Source organism: Plectropomus leopardus, chromosome 6, assembly GCF_008729295.1.
Source record: "Plectropomus leopardus isolate mb chromosome 6, YSFRI_Pleo_2.0, whole genome shotgun sequence".
In the NCBI taxonomy this organism is placed as follows: Eukaryota; Metazoa; Chordata; class Actinopteri; order Perciformes; family Serranidae; genus Plectropomus; species Plectropomus leopardus.
The window spans coordinates 34436654-34460915 of NC_056468.1; the positions used below are offsets into that span (position 1 = coordinate 34436654).

At 40.0% G+C, this 24262-nt stretch overlaps 1 long non-coding RNA gene across 1 annotated transcript; it reads left to right on the forward strand.

The window, feature by feature from the left end:
• Positions 1–24034, forward strand: LOC121943961. The gene is made up of 4 exons (XR_006105884.1): positions 1–72; positions 3721–3824; positions 22900–23032; positions 23925–24034. It is a non-coding gene; the product is annotated as an uncharacterized LOC121943961 (long non-coding RNA).
• Positions 24035–24262: the final 228 nt, after the last annotated feature.

A 24262-nucleotide genomic window follows, 5' to 3' on the forward strand; every position in this document is an offset into this window, starting at 1 on the left:
GTTCGGCTTTTTTTCGTCATTTGAAGGAGTTTTAAGAGCTGAAAAGTCGAGTTTGCACCATTTCTTCCGTCGGTAAGTTGAAGCTGAAATGTTTGCTAAGGTTGTTAGCTAAAGTCCGGCGCAGACTCGGCGCTGTTGGACCGCCTGCCGAGGAGCCGCTGTCCTCCCCGATAAAGTGTAACGTTTGCCCGGTTAGCAGGAGCTAACACAGCGGCAGCATAGCTAACTGCGAGTTGTTAAACTGTAACAACAAACTGACTCGGACTCAGTCGTTAAACCCGTAAATAACCGTTAGTAACGTTAGCTGTGTGATGCTAACCGTTAGTAACGTTAGCCGTGTGATGCTAATCGTTAATGACGTTAGCCGTGATGCTAACCGTTAGTAACGTTAGCCGTGTGATGCTAACTGATAGTAACGTTAGCCGTGTATTGCTAACCGTTAGTAACGTTAGCCGTGTGATGCTAACCGTTAGTAACGTTAGCCGTGTGATGCGAACAATAGTAACGTTAGCGGTGTGATGCTAACCGTTAGAAACGTTTGCCATGTGATGCTAACAGGTCGTAACGTTAGCTGTGTCGTGTGGCAGGCGGACTCTGGCTCTCTGTCCCCGTGTGTGAAGCTCAGACACCTGCAGCAGGAGACTCCTAGTCAGGCCGCGGATGCTTCACTTTATGGCTGAGCACCTTGAACGTCAGCTATGTTTGTATTTGGGCAAAAAATATTTATGGTTTCTGAACATGTCTGAGTCCCATTTTAACGTTACATCTTGCGCTTAGTGGCTTCATTTTCTTTTACCACCCATAATCACTGGTACAGGTGTATAATTGCTAAGTTACCAAAGGGTTAACCTTCCGAATTTATTTAATGGGTATTTTGTATTTTGACATTTTGATAAAATTAATTAATAAAAAAGTGCAAAGAACGTGTTGGCATGGGAGGAACTTTTAGTTTGTAAAACCCCAGGAAGCTATTTTAATTATTAATTTATTAAAATTCACTTGACTTTGTAAAAAAAGTTGCTGGGAACTTGTTGTATATGATGTTTTATGTTTCAGTTTTGATTAAGCATTTGCTGAAGGCATTTAGACAAAGTTTTGTTTTTGAGTTTGTTACATTTCAAATTATAAGTATTTACAGAAAGATTTTAATTTTTATTGTAAATGCATATTGGTTAATATCAATTATTGGTCTTAAATGTCTGCCAATAATTGGTATCAGTATTGGCCCTGAAAAACCAATATAGGGTGACCCATATTTTATGCTATGGAGCAGTAAAAACACTCCATTTCATGCTAAATTAATTTGAGGTCAATTCATTATGAATCTTAAACTTTCAAAGACCAAAATGTTTACATTGCTGATGACACACTGATGTTTTGGGGGTCTCTAGTTTGAAACATAGTCAGTCGTGCCTGTCTCTCCATCTCCTCCCTCTGGAGACCCATCCTGGAGCGTCCAGTCCCAGTCGGTCCCTAATCTAGCCCGGACCGCAGGAGGGACGGCAGATCCGCAAAGCTGTTTACAACCTCAGCTGCTGCGCTCGCTGGGCCGAACAAACACAGCCCTCCCACACGGCCGGTGCCACTTCTCTCCGTGGCTGGCATCGTTTAACATTACAATATTTTCCCGGTGTTTGCCCACGGATGATGAGGCTCTCATTGCTATGCATGTGCCAGATGAATCATAAACCTATACCATATGCCATTGCAATTTGCTGATGGGCCCAAGCTGTTTTGGTGGATATAAAATCCTGGGATTATGGAGGCTTGATCCTCAGTGAATGAAGGGAGAGAAGGACAGGGAGGCAGAGAGAGTGAGGGGGGGGGAAAGGTGGAGGGCGATGCTCTCTCTCTGCTTTCCTATTGGTCCACAGGTCAGTGAGCGTGGAAAGGTAGAAAGCCAGGGCTGCTGATTGACGCCTCCCAAATTTTCTAATCTATCAAAGGCTGTGAGGTATTAGCCCAACCTGGTTGTTTGTGAAAGCAAACAAACAATTTCGTGTGCACACAGACAACAACATGTTTGTCACCTTGTCCCCAGTGTCACATGGTGGTAATTGGAGTAGCTGTCAAAAACAAAGGGACAAAAGCCCTCGGGGAGTTGCTGTTGTTGTCGTTTCTCCTCTCTGAAATGGAGAGTTTTACATACGGGCCAATCATCGTCTGTGTCGGCGCTAAAGCTCTTATTTTAGATAAAGCATGTTTATTGACAAAAGGTGAGGAACGCCTCGATGCAGGGAGATCAGTTTGATTGTTAACCAAAAACAGGAATTAAAAGCTTAGTTTGCATTAGTGAGAGTGAACGTTTTTGTTTTTCAGCACACAATACCTGAAATCCTTGTCTGAAATATCTGCATTCAACCTTAGCTGGTTCCCATATACGGCTGTAGCATCTGTTGTTCTAAGAGGCTGTCATGATGGAGAAAATAATATTCTGACGTTTTTATATTTTGGTCGAAATGTATCCTTTTAATTTAAAAGAGTGAATAAAGATGAAACCCACATGTTATTTCCTCTTATGGACTCAACAAATACGCAGCCGTTATCCACTGAGGATGAGGCAAAGGGCAAAATTTCTAGGGTGAAAATATAGGATTGATTTAATTAATGAGACAGTTTTTTTTATAGCCATGTGTCAACAGTGTTTGTTTGAAAAATACTAATGGCAGCCGTTACTTGTTGAGATTTCATTGAATATTGTTAGTTTGTGAAATAAGGGGGAATATGCACTGTGTTTTATATTTGTGTTACATACTGTATATGTATTAAACTAAAAACATAAAAAGAAAATTCAACAAATGTTATTGTTTCGGTTTGGACAGTTTTTTTTTAAGGGAAAAGCAGTCTTTCTTATCCGTTTAGGTTTTCTAGAAGTGTTTTTTTATACAGTAAGCTCCAAGATAGACATGTCTGTATCTCCTTTGTTTTGGACTATGTGGGGCTCCATGCTATGGCCTCACTGTGTTTTCCAGCTAATATCTCCCAGTTCTAGTCATCTGCACAGCATCTTTTTTCAAAAAATTATTCAGGCGAAGATTTAAAAAAAAAAAAAAATCATTGTGCTGAAATGTATTTAATTTAATTTACTTTGGGTATGCCTTGCATAGGCATTTTAAGTGTATTTAGGAGCAATTTACAGGACTATTAAGAGGTTTTAACCAACAAATCCAATTAGCCAATAAAACCAAATGTTATCACCTGGTTTTCTGTGAAAATCTAGTAAGTTACAGAGTTGCTAATTTTTCATGGCAAGCTGAAAATCGAGGTCATTTTTGTATTTCATTAGGGTTGATAACAATTAATTGATGAATCAGCCATTAAGGGTTTATTTGAACATGTGAAATGTAATCAATAGGCTATGGATCGCTCTCAAAATATATGCAGTATGTTGCTGTGAGCTTTGACTGAAGAGAATACGCATTTGGTATCGTTTGAGATACGCAAAGTTTTAATATTTTTTTTTTTTAAATAACAATGAATCGATCGTTATTTTTACAGATAAATCGATTAAGGAAAGTGCTTACAATTGGCAACCCTATATTTCACTCATGAATATACTGCACAGGAAATGGGTAGTAAGGAGTGTCATGGTAGAGAGTGAGAGGGTAATGGTAATTGAATAAAAAGATCAGTTTTACTTGCTTAGGAACCAAATAAATCAGCAAGCTAATGTTTTTTTGTTTTTTTTTCTCTAACAAATGCTTCTGCTTCTTTGCACAGATGTCCAGTAGACGTGTTAAAGGCAAAGACTGTAAAGGGGAGCGCCCTTGAGACAACTAAGATGGCTGCAGCTGATGTGGAACTTCCTGTTGATTGGCTTTTGTGTAAGTACTGAACAAACTCGACGGTATATTTTTGCAAAAACAATTAATTGCGCTTAAAGTTTTTCTTGAGAAGAAATATGTTTGCTGAACTTGTTCATTTGTGCACACTGTTGTCTGTTTACATTTTTTTCCTCTGCTCTGAATAATTTTTTCCCATCCTGCTCTGCCCCTATTTCCGCCTTAATTTCGGTGACTGGCAAGTACTACTGCGTTGTGATTGACTACCATCCACACCAGGCAGACCTGGTCATTGTCTTGTGTTTGCATGTTTGTTAAGAGGCCTGTAAATCAATTCTGAAGCAGCAGCATGTTGAGTTTGTGTCTTGAATTTTGGTAGCAAGGTGAAAGTACAGTTGTGGAGGTTGTGCTTGGGGGGGTGTACTTCACTAATGTTGGCGATCAGAGAATTCTTGGTACCTTAGAAACAATCTTTCCCCGATTTTAACCCTACTGTAGTTGCCATGTGTAGACATGTTAGAGAGAAAAAAAATTACGTCGAAAAATGCCACCATTGAGCATCAAAAAAATACATAGCAACAGGGTAATTTCTTTACACATGGATCGGAGATTGTCCTTTATGCTCAGTTTTATTGTGACTAGTTTGCAAATATCCGATATTTTCCAACTTATTTTGTCCGATGCTGATATATGAACAAATTTTTTTTCACCTTATCTAAGAGAACATCAAATCTCATTAATAAAAATAACATTATTTTGCCAGCTCTTATCATGGTGGACCACTCAAAGATGCAGACATTAAACACAATGCTTTTCAAAATGTGCAAGATCACCTAGTAAAAAAAACTACTTCAACTTAGGTCACATGTAAAACATACCTATGTGACAATTTCCAACAAAACAGTGAAGTTTATCCTAATTCAGCGGACTTGAATGTTGCTCTCCTTTAGACAGTCGTAATAATAGCCAAAACAGGGCAAGATTGAACTAGGTTGACTATTTAAAGTGTCATGTTATGGCCTGTAATGTCAACAGAAATGCAGAAATTTTGGATTATATCATTTTACAGCATTTTCCTGCCTACATGAGTCATTTGTTCTGATTTGTTTTTTGTTTTTTTGTCTACCCCTAATTATGATGTTAAAACATTTAATTTCATTTCTTTTATTTATAAAGACAACACACATTAATCAACATGTCTGTAAATGTGTGGCTAATTTTCAACTGTAGTCCTTTGACAAGAGGTTTTGAAACCTATTACATGATAAAATTCAGATAACAATGACAGCAGAACGCCATAAAGACAGCAAAAACAATAACAAAATGGAATTCTCAATACAGAACACAAGTCATGCAGAGCAACAAGAAACAGCAGGACGTCAGTCACAACAAGAGTAAACAGCATTTTAGCACAAACAGCCACGTAAGCAGCATGAAGCATCAACACACAGCTAAGCATTACATGCAGATATGCACAAAAGCAGTTCATTTATATCCTCATTATTGATCAAACATTGAAGTCTCAAGGAAGCAACTAGGAAACAACAGTCCCACCCTCTGTTTACTTTGGATATTCGTCCTGGTGTGAAAGGTCAAAAACAAATCGATAAACAAGTAAAGAGGCTTAATTCATTTTCAGGTTTTGATTAATATCAATCTTTGGCTTATGGACTAAGTTCATGTCACGCCACTGACAGCGGCGGGAGGCTCAGGGATTATGTTTCGCTGCAGCAGCTGAGCAGTTTTAATAGAAACCCCCCACAGTCCAACTTTCTAGTTAACTTTACTGCACTTTGTAAAGGTCATCTGAACTTAAACCTTTGATACTTTTTAAAGGTTTAATGTATCATTTCTTAAGTAATTGCACAAAAGACTTAGGAGCAGCGGTGACGAGAGACTGTGCTAACCACCATAACTCAAACTAACAGCATGTATAAGCGATTACCTCGTACTTTTTAATTGAGTGGGTTCAGAGAAGCTCTAACTTCCGAGTTTTACGAGTCTGGGGTCTTTTAACGGCTCGGCCACAGTAATTCGATAATCATTTTCATTTGGTAGAATGCTGGCGATCAATCTGATGGATGACTTCATCAATCCTTCTAACACAGTCGTATAGGCCGAGGAGTGTGAGTGTAAGTCGAGAGGCCATGAATCGTCCCTTTATGAATCATATTCCAACTAAAAGTTGATTAGTGAGCTATTGCAGCAGGGAAATACAGCCGCACTTGATATTCATTAAGATAAGGTGTTACTGCCAGCGTTACATGGTTTGTGACAATAAATTTCCCATTTGCATGAAAATGGGCTCAGAAATTTAAATGGCAAAAATACAGTCTAGCTCATTGTAGCACAGTTTGGCGGCGAGGAGTGAAATAATTTATTCATGAGGCTGGCAGGACGTTGGGTGCTACCATCTGAAGTGTGTGGTAAGGAGAGCTGATACTGGATTTCACTCTGTTTTGCTATGTATTGTTTCTTTAGAATCTATAGAATTTAATTTAACATTTCAGGCACTTTTCTGATCCTCAAATCCTTGGAAAGTACTTTAAATCAAACAAGGTCAAATTCCAACATCAACAACACAACAGCCGACCAATAGGGTGCGAGTTATCGAGCCAAAAATGCCCAAACACATCGCACTGCTGATCCCAGATTGATCATGTACAACACATACATGATAATTCCCTGGCTGCCTCCCGCTCTAACCCCGCTGGCCTGCCTTTGTTTTGCTTCAGCTCTGTCGTGTGTTCAAACAATCGGTCAGTGAATCATATTTGTACCATCCTATTAACAGTCGAGATTATCCTCATGATTATCCTGTTTTGCACACAAGCTCCTCAAACCACCAGATTATGAGAAAATAGTTTCAGGGGATTTAGGTATGCTCACAAACATAGGTAAATATTAAAAAATGGGATTTCACAGAGAATTCAGCTTTTGGTCACTTTGTTACTCAAAAAATAAAGATAGGATAAAATCAATTTTTTTTGTGACCCACATTTTTTAAATGAACTTTTTTTTTCACAGAATAGCACAAACATATTATTATTACACCGCTCAAATCAATCAAATCAAATCGAAATTGTATCCTAGCAAACTTTGTGATATTGGCAAATACTGCATTATCGTCCAAAGTATCAATAAAATATCATATTGTGATAAAACCAGTGATTTACACATTTGTGGTGGCCTCCACAAATTGATTAATAATTGGGAAACTGTGAAATTTGTGGGGGTTTTTTTTAAGTTGGACCAAAGCTTCAAATGTTATACATGTCACCTGATAACAATTAAAAGTGTCATGTAATAGGCAAAAAATACGCCTCTACTCTCCAACTACCTCCCAAAGTCCCAGTGACTGTTAGTATTTCCCCTTGCCCGTACATTACAGTACATCTCTCCTCCTCATTGACTCGCTCTTCTATCAAATCCTTTTCGGACAATTGGCTGGGACAGCCTCAATCATCTCACCTGCCTAGACGGATGAAAGAGAATGACATTAAGACAAAGTGAGAGTGGCCCCCGGGGGTCCGAATGGCTCTGTGGTGAAGAAATCCATCTCCAGCTCCAGATTCCCCTGACGTCCTCTCACCTGAGGAAGCCCCTGGGCGCAGGTTGACCTCATCCACAACCCTCCACTGCCACTCGTTTCACTTCCAAACCTTCACTCCTCCGTCTCCACGAGAGAGAGACACGGTCACTGATATGAAGTCTTCGCTGCAGTCCTCGGTAAAGATTTGACACCGGCTGTATCAGTGCAATATGTCTCCTCGTTTTACAAAGTCAAGCTGCAGGGGAGTAGAAATTACACTTGTTTTTGTTATCAGGTGCCATGTGTAACATTTCAAAATCTTGAAACTTTAAATCTAAAGGTTTGGTCCATCTACTAAAAAAAGAGAGACATCACATTCCCATACCATCAGTGAATATTTCTTGTAAACCTGCTTCATTGCTTCACAGCTTAAAAGGAGAATATTCACAAAACCCTTTTGTTACAGTGCCACTGATCTAACTCATTATTGACTATTGACTGACTCACTGTTTCCGGTCAGAATGACTGTCTTGAGCCATGCTGCTGACATAACTTCAAGAGAATAAGGACATAAACAGTGGATTTCTTTCTGTAACTTATAACAGACTTACTGCTCTGTCTGAATCAAGCTCAAACATGCAACAATTTACTCAGTTGCCCAAACATTAGGATTAGTTGTTAAGCTCCTTCACAGCAGGAAAATAACATTTATTTCTTTACTTTAAGATTGATTTGTTTTTTTTTTCAGACTGAGAAGCTTGGAGTTTGTCTGCTCTTTAGTGTTGAGTGTTGTTGTTGAAGTGGTTTATGGTCTGACTGAAGCGTCTCGTCTTGGAGTCGTTGAGGGGAAATTATATATTTCTGATTTTGGTCAGGTTCTTTTTCAACTTGCAAAAAAGTGAACTTGTGGGCCATGTAGTGAGTGTGCAGGCGTTACTTTTTTCCTTATGTGCGCCGTTTTTTTAAAGCCTTGGACCTATGTGATGTGCGTATAACTACCCTCTCTCAACTTGGAGAGCTGGCGCTTCTTAACATTTTTTGCAGGTTATTTATTTATTATTTTTCAAACACAGTCGGTACCCACGCCTGCCATGTCATATATTTAACATGTTTGGTTCCATGTACAGTGTAATGCAATTGTTGTGCATTTGCTGAATTTACAGCTAACACACACACACACACACACACACACACTGTGCTTAAAGGGATTTTAGCCAATGGGATCAGCGATAAAGGTCTTGATTGCATTAAGAAGCTGATAGTTCAGCCAGTGCTGTAGAGATCAGAGGTGTCTCTCGGGGTATTATCTCACAACAACACACAGTATGCTTTGCTCTGACAACACATATGCATTCTCATTTGTAGTGTATGCAATATATAATCCTGTATATTTTGTTTGTCTGGAGATGTTGTAATCTCCAATAGCGTGACCAAACTTCTGTGAGCTCCACACTTCCTCTGGAGGATCAATGGCGATCAGGTCACTGATGTTGGCATGAGGGCCAAATGAAAATCTGTTGCTGACATATTACAAAGCTTAACTCCTGCACTTCTTAAGGCAGGAAGTGGTGATCGGAAATCACGCAATGGCTGCTCTGCAGTTTATCCTGTCTCGTATTTTCTTAATACTGTAATGTCTGGAAAACATACATGAAATGTCTTCCTGTATGGAAGAGGGGAGCAACTTCATTCATGCAGCCTTTGTAAATACGTGCGTGCCAATTTATTTGTTTATTAGTTTTCATCATCATTATCATGCTGATTTTATTATATTTTATATTAATTAGTAAATACAAGTGTTGGTATAACTCAATAAAATTCAACATGGCAACAAACTACAGCTACAAAAGTGCCCATGAAGCTCAATAAGCAACTCTGACACAATTTTAACAAAACTGAACATTATATCTCTTATGAATGTATGATTTATTATAGGGTTGTTGCATAAAACTGCATTAATGTTTGATATGTGAACCTAACAAATTGGCAACCGATCATCCATAATTTGTATATTAACATATATATATATTACATGCGATTTTTGTGCCTCTGAACTGGCCATAGCTAACTGTCCCTTCTTTCCTTCGTCTGTCCTCCCGTCGTCTGTTCGAGGTGATAGCTCAAGAATTGCTTGAGGGAATTTCTTTAGATTTTGGACTTAAGGATGAGCTGACTTTAGTGACTACATCTTTTCACTCTTGTGAATGTGATATCTCAAAAACACCTGAAGGGAATTTCTTCAAAATTGGCACAAGGATTTATTGGGAGTTGAGGATAAACAGATTAGATTTGGGTTATCATTGGTCAAAGGTCAAGGGCACTGTGACCTTGCATCTATCTCATTCTTGTTAACTTGAGGCAATATCTCAAGAAAGCCATGTAGGAGTTGCTTTAATTTTGGCACAAACACCCAGTCTGACTCAAGAATGAACTGATTAGATTTGATGATCAAAGGTCAAACGTCAAGGTTTCTGTGCCCTCATTTTTGCCCATAACTCAAGAACCTGTATGCTAATTATGACAATATTTACACAGATGTCTAATAGGATAAAATGAAGTAATAGCCAGGCATACAACTATCAGCTGGTAATTGTAGTTTTCTTCTTATTTTGCTGTGTCAGGGACTATGAAAATTGCGATCAGAGATCCTTAAATATGCAAATATAGTAAAAGAGAGTGAATCTGTTGTTGGCTTCCACTCTCACTTTCAAAACCAAATTACCTACAATGTCTGGTGCTGCTGTTGGCTTAAACATGGAATAAAGTAATGGGAATTTGAAACATGTCTTAATTTAATTGTATCAGAGACATTTTCTCTTGCACACACAATTATAGGCTGCCTCAGGGACAGATAAGGTTGAGCTTCTTTCTTCTTTTCTATCAATCAGATGCCACAACGGGGGCTCATGTTATTTACATGCCAATGTAAATGTCAATAATAACTTTAGTGTGGAAACAGAACTCTTTGTGTATGTACTGTGTGCATATATAAACTAACACATGTAGATAATTAAGTACATAAATCTAAAATGAACCCAAACACCTCGAGCTCTTCTCAGTCATCTTATGTCTTTAAGGCCGTGCACATTAATTACAAAGCTCACTCCGACACTCTAACACACCCAGTATTAACACAGCACGTCATTAATAAGGAGGGGAGAGTGACATGTGAAGGTCTCACATTGTGACTAATTGAAAAGGCATCAATCATCCGGGGCCATTTTACTTGCCTCAGCACCTGCTACTGTATGGAGGAGGTCACACTTTGAACAGGATCAAGACAACTTAATCTAGATAAATTAACAGTGCAGACTGTGCCAGGAGGATGTCTGCCACGTCCCTGATCTCATCCTGCTCGTTCAGACAGTTTTATCATATGGGATCTGATCCATGATGTTTCCTGCGCCTCCAAGAATATTGTACAAGAATGTGGAGTGATTTTTTCTTTATTTTGTCCTCTAGTTGAAGTTGTTGAACTGAGTCCCTTTTGGTTTTTTGGATCAATTTAATTACTTTTAAATGGTTTAATGTTTGCGATTGCAATGATGACAAATACCAAACATGGAAGACCTAGACTTTCCTAGCTTAGTCCTCTTTTTCTCCATTCAAACAGCTGGTTAGGCTTTGGTTGCTGTAGTTCTCAGTGACATTCAGCCAGTGGTGGGTAGTAATGAGTTACCTTTATTTTGTTAAATGTACTTGAGTAATTTATTTTACTTAATTATACCTCTGGGCCACCGAAAAGCTCACCTGGTAGAGTGGGCGCCGTATGTAAGAAGGCTGTGTCCTTGCTGCACTGTTGCTAACCTGCAAGCGTTTGCTGCATGTCATCCTCTCTCTTTCACTCTGAAGCTGCCGTCCTATCATTTAAAGGCAAAAAGTTTATTGTAGCTTGGCAGTCAGTCTCCGATGTCACAGGATCCATCAGCTCCACCAACTCCTGATGACAAAGGCAGCTAATGTAATATTTTTCCACTTTAGAGATGTTGATATGTTACATATGAAATGTGTATTCACAGTTTGCAGGAATTAATATTGCAACATTTTCTTCTGGCGTTCGGGCTGCTGTTTAATGTGCAGTATATAGTAGATTAGCAGCATAGTGTGTAACCAATACTGAAGTGTAATCAGAAATGTAAGTAAGACCCCTCTGACCCTGGAAGCATCATGTAATATGGAGAAGTTCTGGGAAGCAAAATAAGAGGAACAGCAGCTCAAGAGACGGGATGAAAGATCATCAATAACCCACCGCCCTGAACTCACTTCTGTGTTATCTTTTCTATACTCGTCATGTATATTTCATCCTGGTGTCCCAGCGGCTCGGGCTCGGTCACTACAGAGCGGCGCTCCACTGGAGCCGTGGCTGAACAGATGTTTGGAATGGCAGATGAACACAACTTAGGCCTCACATATGCTGCACAATCAAGAGTTGGGAGTGATTTATTCATACCAGTGAATAATGTAAACACACTTTTAAAGCGAGCAGGGTCCGGTTTCGGGTGTGTGCTACTCAGCTCAGCTCACGACAAACTGATGTTTGTGTCACAGGAAATATCAGTCACGTTTCACAGTGGGGTTAACTCTGGATGACTGTACAGATACAGACAACAGCGGCGACTTTTAAGCCGGTGAAGATCAGTCTTTTTACCACATGCTTTCTAACTCTTAAACGGCGTGATGTCAGGAATATGTAAGCTGTGTTTGTGATAAATCCAAGTGGGAACGAGATTCAGATCCAGTGTGTGGACGAAAGGCTCAAAATACATAAATACCTGTATATGTGTGGATTTGTTTCAGTACCTAAACGTAATCTGTATTTATTGTTAATATTACTGTTCATGCAGCTGAGGGAAGCGCTTTCATGCTTGTAAAAAAGCTTGGTTAAAACCTTTTTTCAGGTGTGCCTGTGTATCAACAGGATAGAAATCCTTGGCGGAGGTAATCGGCACTGAAAGAGTTAATTTCCTGCCCCCCATCTCGTAGAGAAGATTGCGATGGTGAATGGTGAATTAGATATCTAAAATGACCAGTGTGATTGTAATGACAGCTCTCTGTAAGAATCATTTCATCTGCCTACATTACTCTGAAGACGTGATTAATGAAGCGCAGCGTCCTTCACATTTCTCCTCCGCTCTGCCTCTCATCCGCAGATATCCTGATCTGCTGACATTTACTTAAGTTTGGGCTAATGTATTAATTCCAAAGATAATTATTCAATATACTTTTGTCACTGTTGATATAACTCAGCGTCACCCTGCGAGGCTCTGCTCTCGGAGGCTCTGTATGACTTTGCCAGATGGGAAAGCGGCTCCAGCAGAGAGCTCGTTCTTTGAAGAAGGCCATATGTGAGAAGTAGCATGGAGAGATTACCAGATGGGAGACAAATGGTCCTCCAGGACACAGACATATAGTGTACAAGTCTCAGTAATACATCTTCCACATACTGGGCAGCTGATTTACTGTCAGGTTACTGTACATGCTCAATACAATTAAGTATGGATTGATATCATACAGTCAAAATATTTTTCTTAAAACCTTCCATGAAGTTATGCAGTTAGTCATGCAGTATAACACAAAAGAGACTCATCAAATCGGCTGCAGTTCTGCAGTGGGAATATCAATTTCTGAAATCAAGAAAATGGTCTTTCCTGCAAATCTTAGGGTGTAGTTTTCAAGGAGTATAACATTCGCAGGCTGTACGCTGTAGGTGATTTCATATTGACCTTAGGGAAACATATTAAACATTTGACCAAGGTTAAAAACGATTGCTGAAAACAGAAAAAACATTTAAAATGACCATCAATTTGTCATTCCATGCTACCTTGAATTCGTGAAGCTCTTCCTTGCCTTAGTTTGAGTTTTTTGATTGAGCACCTGTAAAGTGTTTTTTGGATGTGGGTCATTGCCAGTTTGCTTTCCTTGTACTGTGTTGTACTGCTAACAGCTTTTACTCTCAGCACTAAAGTTGTAAAAGTTGCACAACTGAAAAGCAACATCGTAGATAGTTTTGCAGCCGGAGACCTGAGATGTCCAGCATGGCTACCAGAGAGGCTAGAGTGTGGATGTATTCCAGAAAGTCTGGATACAGCCACAGAGGCGGGGCCCAGATCATTCCTATGAGAGCTGCTTTAATGGCAAATGAAGCAAAAAAAAGATCTTTCCAGGTGTAAAATACATGGATTTATAGGCCCATGAGGCACGCATACCAGAGACTTATTGCAGCCGAGCACAGGCGAGTGTGCCCGAGCTGGTAACTTCTGTCAGTGGAGCGACTGACTTCGAGTTTAGACCTTCGCTAACTTGAATTGCGGGTTAAAAAATGTAATCTTGCACCTCTTTTAGACTTATGAGGTAATGAGATTTTGACGTTCACAAAAAAAAAAAAAAAAAATATATATATATATATATGCACTGATTCACAGATGTCTCTCTAATGTAAGTCAAAGGAGAAAATTCTTTCTGGGCCTGTGCACATCATGTGATGGACGTGGACAGTGTAATTACACCTTTGGACATTATGTGAAATTCTCATATGAGCCTGGCACACTCTTGAGCGCTTGGGCTAGAGAAAGAGATCCTTCTGTCAGTTAAAGAGATGCAGGACAGATTATTTGATATGAAGCATGAATAGCAGCATGAATGACCAGTTTTTCTAGAAAGCATAAAGGAAAGGTCCTGCTTGAAGCCAGATTAATTGTTATACGTGGAAAAGCACATTTTTCAGAGATTATTGAAGTCGTTGGCTTGTATGGACCGCTGGGTCATTTGTCAAATAACACACTCCACCTTTCAGCATGCTGGATCGCCAAAACATCTGGCTGAGCTCAACTCCACCGGAGCAGCTCAAATAGGATCCACATGCCTCTGACTTTTCTTTATGTCTTGTGATTGTCAGCAGTATGGCACATCCCCCAAGGAGCCATAAGGCAACAGGTGTGGGGGTGTGTGGGATGTCTATGGGAAATAACTTGGCGAAGGTTTGTGTTTCCCTTCAAAGTGTGATAAGACAGTATTGTGAGAGCTGAAAGACTGCAGGAACCTGAAACTCCCACTGAAAGTTTAACAGCTGACGAGGTGAAATGAAAACCTCAACAGTTTCCTGAAAAAATCAAGTCGTTATTTTATCTGGTCCATGATATGGTGTAACGGGACATGAATCATTAACAAACAGTAACCAGATGCTCGGTGGTAAATTGGTATTTTTCATTGTTATCCCTCTGGGGTCATAAATCAATCAGCCGGATAAGCAGGGTACCATGAAAGGAGTTTTCACTGTAATTAAATATGGATTGTTTACGTTCAGTGTTTCTCACAAAATCATATTACTGGGCTTGTTCAAGATGGACAAAACCTGCGCTCATGTCTGCATCCTCATTACCTTAAACAAGTTTTTGGAGTCAGGTGACGTTATGTGATGGGCTGTGGGAAAAACAAAAACAAGGATGATTGTCAAATTTGTGATTAAGTTGCAGTGATTGCTCAAAATTGCAAGGTCGAATTCACAGGGGTGGATTGAATTTGCAATAATTGTTGAGATTGCAACATTAAGTAACTAAAAAGACAAAGGAGACGTTATAACTGAGCAGTACATAACACAGCCCCCCTTCTACCATTTATTTTAGCCCAGTAGGGCTAAATTTCTGAGAGAAACTCCAAGTTGGTCTCATACCAATGACACCCATGAATCTACTTTGTTTTTTCTAAAGATGGACGCTTATGTCTGAACTTGTCTTTGACCATCTGCTTTTTTGCTGCATGTGGTCAAGATTGGCTCCAAGGATTTTACATGGTTGCATTTAGACTCGAGCTGTAAACGCGCATGAACAGAAGTGATATCTCCAGGAGGTCCAGAATACCATCAGAGGTCGTAACAATCAGACAGCTGAAGCAGAGAGGACGAGGACGAGGACGAGAATCAGAGTGACCGTCGAAGGCCTGGACCATCCCTGAAAGATGCAGCATCCGATACGCCTCCTCATGCTCCGAACAAAGACGCTGGACATCATGTCCTGTTTGCGTGTCAGCCGCTCACCACACAACACAAAAAGAAAACAGCAGGAATGGGATGAAGCCCAGAGAAGAGCACATCACAGCGCCGCGCTTGTCATCCACCCAGCAAAGGCGACATCACAGCAGTTCACACACACATCAGTGTGGTTGTGTGTCCGAGGCCATCTTGCAGATGTCTTTGTTGTGCCCTCTCTCTCCAGGCTGAGCTGGCCACTGTGTGTGTGTGTGATAGATACTAGGAGACATGGGGGGGCCGCCTGTGATATTTCAGCAGCTGTTTCCTTTATGCAGCTGCACCGCCACAGACAGGACACTTCAAATCATGCTCATCGCTGCCACCACTGTGTGTGTGTGGCAGTCCAAAGGGATCTGGTGCCCGACGTTGTAGTGAGACACAACAGAGAGTCGAGGGGCACCCTACATCTTTCACTATGGATATTATCAGCACAGAGGAAACACAGGTCTACTGCGCAGGTCGTGCATATGGGAAGAGCGGGGCACTAGCTGTGTTTACATAGATGCTTTTATTCCACAAATAACCAGAATAAACTCTTAGTCAAACCAAAAATGTCACTTGAAACCACCTCAGAGGGAATACTCTGTGTGATATAGTGGGATAAAAATAAAAAAAAAAACAGCTGAAAGATTGATGTTTGCCATGTAAATATCCACTTTGGTTTCATTTCAGTTTTTAGATGATTTTTATTCTACTAAATTATTACTGTGCAAAATGATATTTGCTTATATATAAGGCTTGGTATCAGTACTTGATATGTGTATGTCTCCAGTCAAACGATACCTGCATTTGATCCTTTGTGTACCCAGATCTTAAACACTAGAGGAAAAGTTGTGTTGCTAAGCCTCCACGTTGGTGATGAGGCATTATGTTTTCTGTTTGTCCATCCGTCCAGTTCTCATGAATACGGATGACTTGATGGAATTTCTTTAAATTTGGCTCCAACGTCCACTCGGACCCAAGAATGAACTGATAGAAATTTGGTGATTGAAAAATGTCACCATGACCTCACAAAACATGTTTTTGGCCATAACTCAAAGTTTATATGCCAATTACGACAAAATTTCACTGAAACAATAAAATGTTGAATTGATGACATTTTGTATCCAAAAATTCAAAGGTAAGCTTCATTTTGACATCATAATGTTCTGCAAAAACAGTTTTCTTGTCATTACTCAACATCGTATTTCAAGACCCGAAGGGGAGACATTTGGTCAGTATAGTAGCCGTTTCACCATACCATAGTTCCTAGACCATTTAGTCTGCAACGTGTCCCAGTTGTCACTCATCTTCCAGCTATATTTTGTAAAATCCAAGTTCTCATGTGAGGCAGGAAAAATCTTAATGAGATTTATTTTGTAATGCAGAAAAAAATACAAAAAAACACAGCATGCAAAGTCCTTCCTTAATCACATTTCATCTTGTCCACAATTGACTTGATGTCTGTCTCATGTTCCTACATGATAAAATGCATCACATAAATTGTGATTACATTTTTAAAATTTTTCTAATTCATGTAAAAAAGATCTGGTTGGGGAGGAGCGGTCATGGCTTCTTATGCAACTGAATGCTTCTAAGGTATCAAATAAGGTGCACTATTTGTATTGAAGGCAGGTGCTTTTTTGGTGATGGTCTTGCAGTTGTTTTGTAACATAAAGCAGTAAACCATTATGCCATTATGGTGCCCAGTATTTATGTCCTCTTCTTCTAAAAGTTTGCCCAGCCCAGGCCAAATTTTGGCTTCTCCATGAAATATTAGTGTCAGTGACAGTCTTCAAAAACACATACCAGTCGAATCCCAATGCCAACGCAGAGTTCTCCTGGCGACAACTAGACAACCGTCTTTTATTTCCTCATTTATTTTTCATTTAAAGCTGAACCCACACTGGTGCACCCATGAAAAATACAGATTTCACCCTTGTCTAGTTGGGGGAAAAAGATCCAATCAGGCAGAAAGACACATCAACAGGGAGGAGAGGGCAAGAGAGGAGAGAGGGGGAAAAACACACAGTGTGTCCTTTGAGCCGGTGTCACCCTGCTGGGTGGAGTTTGACATTCAGACCATGCGACAAGGCTCGACCCAGGGTGGACGGCCCCCCTGCAATATTAACTCTCATTTGGAGAGCAGCTGTGGCTATGAGCATGAAACATTGAAGGAAACAGCTGCCATGGATCCAGTGCCATCGCACCACCTCTCGCACTGTCTATTAAAGCGCCCTCCCCACTGTTCCCTAAAGCCTGCATGGAAAATCACACAAACCGGCTCTTATTCCTCATGTAATTTCCCTTCTGACCGCGGTCTCCGGGCGACTCAGCCTGTCTGTGTTAAGGCTTGAATAGCCGGGGAGATGTCACCAACATCTGGACGAGAGAAAGTGCTTTCAAGGCCTCTCTGTCCTGCTATTTGGTTGTTTGTGTGTGTTAGAATGTAATCAAGGAAATGACACAAAAAGAGCTATTTAAGACGTGTATAAAGACCGAGAGGTCAAGGACAGTTGTGTTTTGTTAGATGCCTGACTACTGAGAGTTTAAACAGTAAATTGGAAGGGTAGGAAATGGCTAACTGTTTAAATTTTTGTCAACATGGACGACTGTTGAAGAAGACTGTAATACCTGCAAAGTAAACAAGAGAGATGCCAAAAAGAGCTGTAAATAAACAATTTAATCGTATTTCCATCTTTGCTGAGAAACAGTTTTGTGTGAAAAGAATTTAAAACCTGTTACATATAGACGCCTGTCCAGAATTTAAGCCTGTTGAGTTCAGTGGATTAAGCAAACAATAGCCCGTGCTTTTAATTGAAGTTTTACAATATTTGTGAGAAAATAAAGGAAAAACTACAAATCTTTGTCCGACACAAGCTTTTTTCATGTTTCTGAAACCCCCCTGGAGGGTTTAACACAAGTCTTCCAAAAGATTTCACCTTGTTTGCAGTTTGATGATGATGCTGTCTAACACTTGGATACAAATCTCCCATTAGTCTTTATTTGGTTGAGATGCGGTGATCGTGAGGGACATAGCATGATCCACATTTTCATATTCAGCATGTATGCAGGCTTTTGCTTTGCTTCTCCACTCATCTCTTCATGTCTTTCTAATATGGTGTAAACAGTTATTTTATTACCATAATGTTGCATTCATGTGCCTCCTGTTGTTGCCCAGACATCACCCTCCACCCTTCAGTGTTGTAGCTATCACTTCCTGCTTGCCTGTTCTGCCTGAATCACTCTGAACGCTACAGCGACTTCCATTTTACAATCACACGTTCATGAGATGAGCTGCATCTTAAAAGACCCTCGCCTTGTAAAGTAGCTCCTCAGAGACACGGGCTAATTCACTTTCGCTTCGGGATGGGTGGCAGCATTAAAGGTCGTCGGTGACTCCTAGTGACAGGCTGAGAGTTAGTGTGCAGGCGGCTGAACCTGAAGCTCCGCCGGGGCCCGGACCCCCTGGTGTTCTCCTAGTAGCTGTACAAGCTCCTGACGTCGGTGCAGTGTGTCAGTGACTGATTCAAAGGCAAACAGCTTTAAATAATTGATCAGTATGGTCACTGTGGCGGTTGATTATATACTCTCCGATTTGTGTGTTTTGCTGTCATGAAAAACAACATCTCCCAACGAAACATCGTGCTCAACAAGAGTATGAATAAAGAATCCTCCTGCAGAGCTCACGCTGCCACCGTGGATGTAAATGAGGCCCTGACTCTTCGCCAGCAATGTGGACAATTAAGCTGTTATTAATTATTCAAGAGTGGAAATAATTGATCAGCGAGGTTGAAGTGGCTGCGGATTGTAATGGCATGGGCAGTGCCACATTCACGGGGGACAATTAGCAACAGGGGTAATTACACTTACAGCCAATTTGTAATACCAGCAGCGTCTCTTAATGCCACATGTGCACGCTGGTGTCGGCAAGCTGGATCATACTTCAGCCCAACAGGTTTTTTTTTTTTACCAAGTTAAAGAATGCTGCAGTGATTGCTGTGCATGTGGCATCAGTCATTTTAATAATAACTTTATTTATATAGCAGGTTACAAAGTGCTTTAACAAAGAAAGCAAAAGTAGAAATGGGAAATATATAGAAGGCAATACAACAACAAAAAACAAAAAGTACTGTTTAGCACAAGCGAGACAAAACTGAGGAGAGTTAGGATAAAATTAACCCTCTGAAACCTAGATTGACATCACTTTTCTGGTTCTGCATTCAAACACCTTCACAAGTATTAAAACTATTGAAATCTGGCCACATTGGTTTGCGCTCTCTTAAAAACGTGAAAAAAGGCCCTGAGCAACGTGGCAAGGACTCATCTGCATATTGCACGAAACAAAGACAGGAAAAATGTAAATCGTCATAATTTTATATTCAATCTTTTTTACAGAATTTTTGATATTATTTAAAGTCTTTTTTCAGGTCATTTTCATTTTGTTTTTTCTTTTATTCTTACTTTTTTACTTTAAATTCATAAGTAATTTTGTACTTTAAAAAGCAGTTTTGTACTTTTTTTGGGTAATTTCCTCTTAAATTGCTTATTTGCTTTTTCCCATGTTTTTGAAAGAAATCAACACTTGCTTAGGTTCCGAGGGCTTAAAACATGAGGACAAATAATGCAAGATGCAGGACACATCATGTAAATATAAAATAATACAAACATATACACCCAAACCAGCAAAAGCAATTTTGAAAAATACAAAAATAAAAGGAAAATAAATAAATAAAACATGAATAAAGTAGGTAAAATAAATGAAAATAAACAAAACGAAATAAAAGAAATAATATTTTTTAGGTAACTCATGTCACTCATGTATGTGCCTCAGTGGTAACTTCAACTGATGAACCACATCAGAACAAACTTCTAATAATGTGTCACTGTTGAGAGGGGGATTAAATTGCAGGAATTCGCTACAGTCAGCAAAGATTGAAATACAGAAATAGAGCATTTATACAAGATTTTCTTTTTTTTTTTTTACTGCACAACACTCATGATGTATTTTTAAGACAAAATCTTCATAGAAGTATATCTGCTGTAACCACAGCCTTCCAAAAATTAAAAAAAAAAAAGTTAAATCAATTGAACAGTTTGCGAAGACATTTGGAAGTGTATACACAGTTATGCTCTCCAAAGTATGAATCCTGAAGACTTGTTGGATTTGTCAGAATTTCAATTTGTCCAATATTTTGGGCGTTTAAAACTAATAACACGTCCTTCATCCTCGATCATGTATCTGCTGTTTTTTGCACCTCTTTATTCTGGTGGCATTGTGATGTCATTTGTCTGGTATCCCTTGAAGGGCCCCTGACCTTCCTTTGGCTTTTCTATTTTAATCTTTTCAATTATTTTTTAAAACACTCTGTTTTGGAGCCAGTCTCAAGTGGATATTAGAGGAACTGCAGTTTTTGGCACTGGGCTTCATTTTTCTGCCCTGGATGTTGCCACTTGTGCAGAAGTATCATGACAGTGGCTACTAACACAGAATCAACAACAAATAAATTAGACAAAAACATAAATTTAGAGGAAATCCAAATAATGGTCCGACTGTGCATGTTAAATGCATTTCTCATTAAATAATCAATCAAATATAAAACATTCGAGTCGTATTGAAAGAGAGGTCACTGACAGAATGCACCAAAATAAACACTGCAGAGCTGTTTAACTCAAAGTGAAACCACAATGAGTCTCATTTCTGTCCACTTTATTGTCCCTGTGTACTCTACACTCTCTCCCTCTCTCATTTCTCTCATGATTCATTTCCAATGTGCCCTTTGCAATTAAACCCGGGGGTTCCTCACTTAAGACAGACAGGCCAGGGGAGGCGGGTGTCAGCCGAGACCATCAGTCATGCATGGACGCTGCGGTGTGGCTCTGTGGATGTGATAATAAAAAAACAACAAAAAAAGACTGCACAGCAAACAACTGCTGACTGCCACACACACAAACACACACAGAGATACACAGACAGTCAATTATCAATGAAACGACACAACGCTCAGTTTCTTCTGTATAATGTTTCCCTTTCAGCTCCTTCTTTTTCACATGGCGCTCCCGTCTCTCTTGTCACTGTCTTTTCCAGCTCCCCTCCTCTCTCTCTCTCTCTCTCTCTCTCTCTCTCTCTCTCTCTCTCTCTCTCTCTCTCTCTCTCTCTCTCTCGCTGCTATCTCTCATTGACGTTTTAGCACATTAATTGACTCATTATTCTGATTCGTACTCCAGGAGGGGGAAGGGGCTGTTGATTAACGAAGGCAGATGCCCGGTCTCTGTAGAGGAGCCCTGGATCACTGTTGTTTGTCCCGTACGTTTACATGACTTATTAGATCAGCTAGAGACTGCTGCCTGGATGAAGAGGAGCCTAAAAATATCATCGCGGTCAAACGATTGAGAACTGTCGATCAATCGGCTTGTTTTTCAACTTCAGTTTTGATAATGGATCATTTTCTGAGCATTTGTCAATCAAAAATGTCAAAGATTCTCTGGTTCCAACCGCATATGTGAGGATTTAAATTTCTAGAAATGTCCTCAAGTCCCAAATCCTACAAACGTCCTAAAGTCCTTAAATTTCCGAAAATCAGAAATGTCCTAAAATGCTTGAAATGTTGTTATCTAAGAAAAAGCCCTAAAATCCCCCCAAAATTCTTAGAATCCTATAAACATGCTTGAGTCCTTGAAAAGTCCCAAAATCCAAGAAACATCAAAATTGGAGAAACGTCCTTAACTACCCCCCCCCCCGACCCCTGGCCCTCTCTCATCTTGCAAATGTGGCCCCCGAAGCAAAGCAAGATGAGTATCTCTGTTTTACTCTGTTTAAGATCAGTGTGTCTTTTGAATATTTTGACTTTTGTTTGGATTAAACAGGCATTTTAAGGGCATCACACTGAGCTCTGGGAGCATGTGATGGACATTTTTGGCTTAATAATAACCACTGTTTGCTCTGCTGTGGGTTAGCACTTTGTACTTTTACCCCTCAGCCATTGCATATTGATATGCTACATACAAATAATTCACCTTTGGAGAACAGGAGAGTGTTCAAACATGCTTTCTTGAAAGGAAAGTCACTCATAGTCACTCTATTGTTGATTTGTTTTTAGCGCAGATGGTTAAAGATGATCTGAACTCATATATGCTGCAGCAATCTCTGTAAAACATCTGGCAGGTGTGTGTGTGTGTGTGTGTGTGTGTGTGTGTAATGTCATGTACAGTGTAATGCAATGCTATGTGTCTCACAGACTAATTAAATTGGTGTCCAATTATCCGAAACATGATGTCTGCACTGAATGCGCTTGCGTTTTCCACGTGCTTGGTTTCAGGACTTATGGTGTTTTTTTGTGTGTGTTTTTTTTTAAAGTTAGCATGTTGGCCAGTAATGTAGCTGACCAAGCCACAAAAACAGCTGTTTGCCAGCTGTTATCAGAACAAGCTTTTTTACATAACAAACACCCCATACCAACTATCCTTTCATTCAGCTAGTCTTTACAGTATGTATTTTTCTTTTTGTATCGATGTTATTAATCAGCCATCTTAGCCATTTTTCACAGAAGTCCATTAATTCTCTGTTATCCTTGTTTCAGAGCTCCAAAGTGCTGCCCACGCCTCAGATTTTCTCAGTGACTCAGGTGGGGTTAATCAAGAGGAGAGTAGGAAAAGACGCACATCCCAGTGATGCATTGTGACAACTAATTTGCAGCGGTTGTAGCATATCAGGTGTGTTTCTTGGCTGTGTTTTTATCATAGGTATTTAACTTTAGACCTTTACGGAGTCCTAAACATAAGAAGATACATGATTTTTGTGAATACTGGTATTCTCCGTTTTATTCATTAGGGTTGTACCTGACTCAGAATTACATCATTTGACTCAGATTTGGCAGTATTTGACAGTTCGTTTTGTTTTCCATATAAAGTTTAAAAGTTTGAACAGGGTCAACGGGACGTTCAGTGTGATAAAAAAAAAAAGCTAACTGCGCTAATGACAGGTTGTAAATGTGCAGCAATTTCTGCAGATAAAATATAAATAGATTTAAAAAGTTAATAAAAGTTTCGTAATAATCATTAGTTATAATAGTTATCAAAACACTATTCTCTATTTTCTTTTTAAATTATTATTAACTTAAAATATCTTTTTCTCTGTGTCTTTCATAAACTAATTTTCTTGTCGACCTTTGCTTATTTCTAGGCAAATTGCCATGTTGCTCCTTGCTTTTTTAGATTTTTTTTAAGAAATCAAACCAATTTGCTCATATTTCAAAGGTTTAAATGCATGTTGAGGTGTCTGAATGCAGCACAACAAAACTGATGTTGTCCCATGTTTCAGAGGGTTCAGTGGGTTACTGAGGCAATAATCTCAGTTTATAAAAGCAAAACCTCAAACAGGAACTGTGTGCATGACTCATGGTACCCCCCCCCCCCCCCCCCCCCCCCCCGCCTCCCTGTATGTGATGCTAGCATAAGATTTTTAGGCCATATCTTTAACCCCATTGTTCAGTGGCGACAGCTCAACATTTAGGCGCCCTGACACGTCCAGTTAGCTACAAGCCCAAAGTTTACCTGACACAGGGTGGCCTACTTATTGTCTCTCGCCCCTTTTCTTCCTCCGCAGCCCCACCCACCGAATCCGCCGCCACTCAGTGTCCTCGGCCCCCGTTCCTCCTCCACCCTCATACGTCCTATTTGAGAGAATTAGGAGGGAATCAATCATTTGTCGGGGTCTGCATGTTGTTACAGCCGGCCTTACTTCGCATGTATCTTCTATCTCCAGGCGGACAGGACGGGGTGGAGGAGGAGGGGGGGGGGCGATATCATGTGGCGAAACCAGGAATTCAAAGTGACGCAGGTTGGAGCTCTGGTGGCCGCTGAGTTTCTCTGACAAACTGACTGCAACACCCCCGGGCTCTTTCTCCCTCTCCCTTCCTCTCTATCTGTCCGTCTCACTCGTCT